Source organism: Poecilia formosa, unplaced genomic scaffold (genome assembly GCF_000485575.1).
Source record: "Poecilia formosa unplaced genomic scaffold, Poecilia_formosa-5.1.2 Scaffold153, whole genome shotgun sequence".
NCBI lineage: Eukaryota > Metazoa > Chordata > Actinopteri > Cyprinodontiformes > Poeciliidae > Poecilia > Poecilia formosa.
The window spans coordinates 233730-242238 of record NW_006800092.1 but is presented as its reverse complement, the minus strand read 5'-3'; positions in this window follow the sequence as shown (position 1 = coordinate 242238).

Sequence of the window (8509 nt, the reverse complement as noted above, 5' to 3'; positions counted from 1 at the left end):
ATAAATGTGTGTGTGTGTGTCACACTTGAGCTCAGATTTGGAAAATCCTGTTTTCAGGAAGATATGAAGTAAATGTACTGCAGTAGGTCAGGTTCAAAGACAAAACGTTGCACCATCTGGCCTTAACAGCATTAACTGTGAAGCAGAATGACTTTTACAGCAGTAAAGCCTAGCATGTTGTTTACCATTACAGTCAACCTGTTTAACATAAATGAACTTTGCTAGCTTAAAAGGATAGATCATCAGGCGTGGTGAGATAACAGCCTGTGTTTATCTCCCCCCTCCATTTAGTCTTCCTATTGCTGATGAATGTACACCATCGTACATTTATTGATGCTTCTTTGTTGTTTTTTTTATTTAATGCACTGGATTAAAAACATTCATCAATATTAATGACCAGCCTATTTTTGAGATAATGCTCACATTCATTACCATCCATTAATGTTTGTTTACTTAAGTTGATTGGACTATAACCTTCACACATGCATATAATGCATTGCTGCTCAGCTTGCCTGGATGCGAGTAATCCTGATGGAGTGGAAGCTAATTGAAGGGGAAGTTGAATATATTCTTGTCGATGTCGCTTCATTTTTCAGTCGGCGGGATACTGTCATTTGAGTTAACCTTAATCAGATTTCACGTATCGTTGTATTCATGTCATTACATTTCCAGTCGGACCTGCTCAGAGTTGCTAAAATGTGCAAATTATTCTTTTTTTGTTGTTGTTTTCACCAGTAATTATGTTTGTTTTTTTTTTTCATTTCTTATTTTAATCTTTTCCAACCTGCTCATCCTTCTCCATCTACTCCTTCCTCTTAGGTTGTCGCTCTGAAGCCGCTCTAATTAAATACAAGGTCTGCGGCGGCGCGGGGTCTTCCAGCCGAGCCGAGGAGAAAGACTCTAATTCCAGCTCCCAGGATGAAACTGTGACACACAATGGCCCTGCCATCCTCTCTGCCCTCCCATAGATTCCCAACTGAAAGTCCTCTCCTCAGGCAGCTTTTTAATAGGCCTCTCTTTCCTTTGCACTAGTTCATATACACACATTCATAGGCTGCACGCAAGCACACACGCACCTGTGCAGAAGCGCACGTGTGCAGTGCGCGGCATGCGTGCACACAAGCCCGTGACCCCCTGCGAGTGTCTGTCACTTGTGCTGCAGCTCACACTGCTTTGGGCTTTTTGAAGTGTTCTTAAGGCCAGACGACAGCCTTTTTACTTCCCACATCGTGCAGAGGCACAAACGCCAAGCCAGATTCGGTACTCCACTTGCCAGCATTGTAAAAGCAGCACTCAAGGGCATGCGGTCGGGGCCTAAAGGTTTTGGCCATTTTCCCTGCATTATGTAGTTTTTAAAAAGCACTTGAAGCATGAAGATTTAGCATGAAACGTATTTGAAAAGCAGGTATTTGGAACTAAAAGGAGTTTCCTGGTGAGGGCATTAGGTTTAAAAAAAAATGCTGTTCTTCCTAATGGACTCCATTTATTGCAACACAGCGTGCAAATTTTGCTCTTGGCTAGCATTTAGTTGTCAACATTGCTATTTTTCCAGGTTCAGAAATCACTATATTTGAACACAAAGCTTTTGTTGTTCGAAATCAGATAGTATCATGACAACGAAATGTAGCAGTGGACGTCTTTGTCAAAAAAACAAAACAAAACAAAAAAACTAACATTTTTAACCAGGTTGTAGGGCTGGATTAGATTTCATGAAATTAGGTTCTGAGAAGTTATTATCAGTAAATGTTCCCTTTTATACAATTTCACAACAGGGTTTTGTTACATTTGGTCCATGATCCTCTGTGGCCTGTTTGAATCGGCGGGTTGCATATCGGTCTGATCAGCTACAGACTTGAAGTCCGTTCATTGCCTGCATGAGCTTCTGGTGTGTTTTTGTTCATCATATCACAGGTACAGAACTGATCATGAACATGGGGCAACAGTGGTCCTGTAATCGGTGGGTTGCTGGTTCAAATCCCCACTGATTCTCTATCAGTTGTTTTGTCCTTGTCCAGACACTTCATCTGCCTTGTCTGTTGCTGGTCAGAGGATCCGGTGCCACTGGTGCATGTAGTGGGAATTACTTTGGGGTCCCCTGGACTTAATAAAGTGATACACAAGTACAGACCGTTTGCAAAGTCACCAAGACACTTACACTCCTCAGCTTGAGGCAGAAACTGACCGCAGACCCAGAAAGAACGATGGCCTCAATGACACAGCATGGTCAGGCTGAAGTCGATGCCCGGTCATGTGGTTTCAGGACATTCGTTTTCACACCAACCCTTCCAGGTCCTCAGGTCACACTTCTGTGAAACCCCTCCCACTGCATTATATCTCATGGTGTTTTGACATGTGTAGGTGTGGCGAACAACAGTAAACGCAGGAACAATGGCAGAGAGGAACGACTTACGAGTTCCCAGGTTTCAAAGAGAAAATAATGATTGATGAACTGGAAAATCTCATTTTATTTCCCATGAAGCCAAAACAAAAAACAGAAGTTGTTAGTGGGACGTTCCCACTTCGTGGGACCAAATCCAAGCAGGGAGAGGTCAGTGTTTTGGTCCAACAGATGCCAGAGATTTAATCTTCTTTCGGATGATCACTGCCCGTTTTGACAGCATTGCTGTCCGAGCCACTTTACCAATAGTGTCCAATCTGACCAAAGGCTTCGCATGCAGAAGGGGGCAATACGTTTGTCAGGGTGGTTGTGAAAAGAAAGGTTTGGATGACAAGAGGCTAAGAACAAAAGTTTGTGATTTTCGTTATGCAACTGCAACAATGAGAGCCAATTTCGGCCCGATCATGCAACGTCCTTTAGACTTAGAAGAGCTCCAGAGTCACTGACCTGCATGCTGGAGGTCATGACCTAAGGAAGCCATTAAAACTATATCATGTTATGATATAGTTCTGATCCAAATTTTCCCAAACCAAACTACATTTATGTGACTTTTTGAAGCGTGCTCCACAGTAAAGTTTGATTGATAGCCATATTTTGAAAGGAAAACACACTAAATGAATGTATTTCACTGAATCTATTGCTTTTATCTCCTTATTTGGAACACGTTTTGTCATGACTTCAGACAGGACGGAGATGCTGTGGAAAGAAGCAAGATAAGGATTTTTCTGCCTGAACTGCAGACATCAGAATGGCTGGAAGCTTCTTTTAGATCATGTGTGGGTATGTGCTGGTGGGGATGGGGGTGGCGTTAAGCTCTATCCTGTGCACCCAGGGTTTTTGGATCTGTGTCGATGTGTTTTTGCCCTGAATGATAATGCTGCCTGTTGGAAAGACTAGGGCTTGTTGTGCAACATCTTGGCGCTCAGCTCTTCCCTCCTTTTCGTGCCATCCTCTCTCCCCTCCTTCGCTCTCTGTCCCTGCTTCTCTTTCTCCTTCCAGCTACCCTTCCCTCACTCTTTTTCTTTTTTTTTTTTTTTTTTTTGCGCTGTCTGAGGCCGTAGATGTGCCTTAGCAGCACAAAGAGACAGTGTTTGGAGAGGATGGGAATAGCGAAAAGGAGCTCATCTGCTCAGTGTGGCGCCCATTACGTATTGATCTGGACTTCTGGGCAGGGCGGCGAGGGCAAGTTTATGTTGGTAGCTAAATAGATAAAAGACGAAAACCGCAGGAGGATGCCGGATGTGCATTTGCCTCAGTGTGCTTGCTATCATTTTGTCTCAGTGATGTGCGAGGACGACTGCAGAGTTGAGGTTGAAGTTTTGGATGGAGTCCGCAAAATCTGCCTGCTGGTGCATGTGGCCGTCTATGAGGCTTTTGATCTGATGGGGGGGATTAATTTGCTCCAGCGCTAATGCAGAAAGGAGCAAACTTCACGTTACTAGTCGGCGTCTGATCAAGGCTACGTTCGCTTAAGCATGATAACAAAGGGAGAGGGAAGCATTTACAAGTGCACCACTTTGTCTGATCCATGGGACATAATTAGATCTTTGGTATATTCCTCACTCATTAGTAAATAGGGTTTTTTTTCTGATTTGTACAGTTACATACAAAAAAAGGTTGTTTTTTTGAGGTGAAGGATTATTGCTTTGGCTAAAAAAATTTGCTGTAAGCTGTTTATCTTTATTAAGGCGTGCTGCTCACTCAGCCAATTTATTTGACTGAAGGTGTTGTCATATTAAAAGCTCTTTATGGGTGTTTTCGTGCTTTCCCATGCGCAGGTCCTTACAGGTGATGACTGTCCGTTGCCTAGCTGCGTGAATCTCCTCGTTATCCCTCAAGGCAGGGCGTGTCTGTTGGTGCTTCTTTTGGATGTGTGTCTGGGAATATGCAATTTCCCAATGATAAAGTCCCGTAATGGTAGGGTAGGTTGTAGTCATAAAGCAATTGGGATAATCTACCGGTTTACCAGCAAAGCTCTCAGAACACCCACACTGTAAATGGTCTGAGTGGGTTTCACTCGAGGGTTGAGAAAGACCTAAAAAAAAAATAATAAAAAAATAAAGGAAGAGAGGGTTTTATATCTCGATAAAAGCAGATTAATGGTTGCGGTGTTATCTTCTAGATACTGCGTTGTGATAATCCTAAATCAGGTGGACACATGATATCTCTCACCACAAGCGTCGGACTCTGCGAGGCGTTTCAGAGTCCCAGCCTGAGTGTGAGCTTGATAGGCTTGCTGCAACTTGCTCTGCTCGCCCAGCTCTTCTCCAAAGCCTACACTTTCATCACACACAAACACATTCACACATCTTGGTGAGCAGATTAAATCTGACAGATAAGCACCTTTCCCTTGCAGGTGCTGGAGCAGGTTCTGCGAATCTTTAAAGAAGCACATTGGACAGATATTAATCTCGCTCTCCCCCCTCTGCGCTTTGCATCACTCCCTCGCTTTGTCTGTTGGTTCTTTTTGTTCGGGCCGGTATACATCATTGCTTAATATGTTGCAGCAGAATGTTAAATGATTTAAATCCTGACCAAATAACATTGTCAGTATGAGTTTCCCCATCTTGTTGGCTAAACGGTAGACTAACAAAGATGCACCGATTTGGGTTTTTCTAGCCAATACTTGTTTCTGCCAATTTGCTTTTTAAACACTTCACTCTGTCTTCTAAGGACAAAAACCAAAACATGTGTGTCAGGTTTCAGAGCTAGGAGATTTGAATCCAACAAAGATGAAAGAATCACAAAACCATCCTCATGTATGTATGAAAGCACATTTCCCAATCCTTAATCTGATTTTTATTTTTATTTTTCAACAAAAAAGAGTGAATCAAAAGAGACCAAAAACTAGATGTAGTTTGTATGATGCTGGTTACTATTAGAGAGACAAATGGTTTCATCAGTAATTTATTTATTTTTTTTTTTTGAGTTGATCATCAGTCTGATAAATTCAGGGGAAAACTGATAAAATCTACTCTGAGGTGAATTGACTGGTGCATCTGTAGTTTTTCCAGTCATGTTTCCTGCAGGATGCGGTGTGTTTCTACGCCTCACGTGTGCGAGAGATTTCTTCTCAAGTGAAAGCAGGGACATTTAAGCTCCTTTGAGATGATGTGTAATGAAGAGGAGGAGGAGGTGGTGGAGGGCGTCTGTGTTTATTGCAAAACAATGGAGAAAAGCAAGCGTCTCACTTGCTTACTTGAATGCCCCTAGTTAAGAGACACGGGAGTCGTTTGAACGGCGGGATCAGGCTGGGCTGACAGCAGTGGAGGGCCTTATAAACTGTCATGCAAAATGACGTTTGTTTTAAAAAGGGCAAAACCTGATTTGAAATCCGACTTTAACTCTTCCATCCCGTTAGCTTGATTCTCCAACGAGGATTTCTGAAAACTGTTTCTAGAAAGTTGTCTGCCACGGATAAAACACTTACTGCTAATGACGGCTCAGTAGAACTCCGTTTAAAGAAACCTCTGCCGCACTACGTCATAAAATGTTACCATCTATTTAAACAACGTTGAACATTGTCTTTTCCAGTTACTGATATTAAAATCAAAACAACCTCAATGTGAGATTTATGTGTCCCAGTTTTCTCTGCCTCGCTGTTTTTATCTCTTGTGTCAAAGGAACTGATTGCAGCCGCTCATTTACAGGGAAGTGAGAAATGTGAACGTCAGCAGCGCTATTTTCTCTTATTAGTTTGCTTTGTTTATAGTGTTTATAGTTTATCAACCATTCATTTGCCTGAGTTAACTCATGAAAACCCAGGCGGTGCAGTTTCTTTTCTCTCCGCGCTTCCAGTCCCTGCAGTTCAACAATCTCCCGTCTTCTCACCGCCGCAGTCTTTAAAGTCACTTTTGAAAGCAATGACTGCCATTAACCAGCTGTCAGCGTAAGGTGGATTAGATTGTGCTGGGGTATTTTTTTTTTTTTTTTTTTCCCCATGGCTGTGGATGCTGTACTGCAGAAGTGTCAGAACTTTCTTCAATCCAGCTTAAAGGACTTTTGGCTTCTCCTTCCCTGTCATTTAGTTCTACTTCCAAATAACCCATTTCCTGAACACTCAGATTTTAATGCATCTCAAAGAACGAGCGTTCTTGTTTAAGCTCACAGAGAATCTCTCTTACTGTCACTGTGGCATATAAAAGTAATTGTGGGTTTTCTCCTCTGGGCTTCTGAGGAAAAAGGACAGGAAGAGGAGCAGATAGTCTGGATGACTTTTAGTGTAATCATCGTCATTTTCTCTTGAAGAGATGTGGTGGATGGAGCCGTAAAGTAGAGATGTGGCGCTGACTGTTTCCCTTGAATGCGCTTTTTGTGGCTTGCGGGCCTTTATTCTTCTATTTTCGTGTTTCGTGTTTGCAAGAGAGGCAGATCTTAATCTAAACCTTTTAATGTAGACAGCCACTTTCATCTGGCTCCATTTAAATGAGCGACCTTGCTGTGTTCCACTTATACTTAATGAAGGCATGTGCTTTTATTTTTTTTTTTTTTCATTTTTACATTGCGTCTGCTCTGATGTCCTTTGGGAGACGGGAAAGTACGCACTTGTCCGCGCAGAAACGTCCGCATGACAACACACACCCATGCTATTTGTCCAGGAACGGTCGTTGCTGGTAATGAGACTAAGTGTGGCGAGGCGGACAGACAAATGAATGAAACGGCTACAGAATCACTGGCTCTGTTTGATTTGCCTCCACTAATTCAAATAGACCATCTGATAAATTGAGAGGATGGGATGTACATCAGAATAGCAAGAGGCGTCTCTTTGTTGTTCCCCATTCACAAGCAAATCACACCCCAACCCCCGCGAGAACACCCAGAGGGGAGAATGTTTCCTTATGCGTGTGTTCGTCTCCGTGTGCGTGTGTGTGTGTGTGTGTGTGTGTGTGAGAGAGAGAGAGAGAGAGAGAGAGAGAGAGAGAGAGAGAGAGAGAGAGAAAGAATGAGCCCGGTTGCTAAGAGGTGCGAGTTTTCGGGAGGTCCTGTTGAAAGCAAATGAAGGAGTACTTGTGTCAACATTCTGACGGCAATGATGAGCCACAAAGGCCCCTGGCCAAGCAGCCGAATGGCTCCAACACCAGGCTGTAAGAGAGCAGGGGGTGCTCTCTCTCTCACGGCGCCCTTACATTCACCGTGTCCTACATCATTGGCTCATTATCGATCTCACAGGCCGCTCTGCCTTTCCTGCTCTCTTTGAATAGGCTTGCAAATTTTGTAAGAGAAATTGGGGGGCGGGGAGTTTCAAACATTAGAAACTCAAATGCTTGTACTGTAAAAGAATAAATGCCGAGTTAGTTTGCATGCTATTTTTGAAAACGGCTTGACTTTGAGGTCGCTTCCTGTGAAGACGCCGTGCCTTCCCTCTCAGCATGCAAAAAAAAATAAAATAAAATAAAAATAAAAAATTGGTATGCTCTTCAGGAACGTCGGCAAATTTTTAACAGCAAACTTAATCGTCTGCCATAAGCTTTCCATATATATTTTTAAAGGATTTGGCAACTACAAGAAGTAACGTATTCTTCCACTGTCTCCAAGTATCTGAAGAAGATCGTCTGGGTCAGAATTTACCCAAGATATCGATCCTGTTGAGGTGCATTTTGATTGTGCAACTTGTTCCATTTTACTGTTGTTGTTTCTTTCTCAGTTTCTCAAAGTTCTTACTTAAAGTGAGTCACTCCTCCAATAGCAGGAATCTTTGACAGTGTTTTGCTTAGTTCCTGAATGTGAAAGAGCTAGAATAAAACAATAACCAATAATTCTGTCAGCAATAACATTTTATGACCTATATAAAGTCACAAAGTCCACATGAAGGTGAACCATGACAAACATTATGGGGATTTTTGCTGATGCGGACTGCGTGTTATTTTTCTTTTTACGAAGAAGGAGATGAGACGGTTCTGGTTAACATGGATTTGCAGCAGTGACGTGCGGTCAGGGTAGGCAGGGTAGGTAGGCCTGTTATCATGGAAGTATAGTAATAAAATCATTTATATTTTATTACTATATAATAAAATATTATTATATAGTAATATATAAAGTACTATAAAGTACTGGCTTTGTACTTTATAGTACAAACCCTGTGGTTTGTACTATAAAGTACCTATTTTTTAC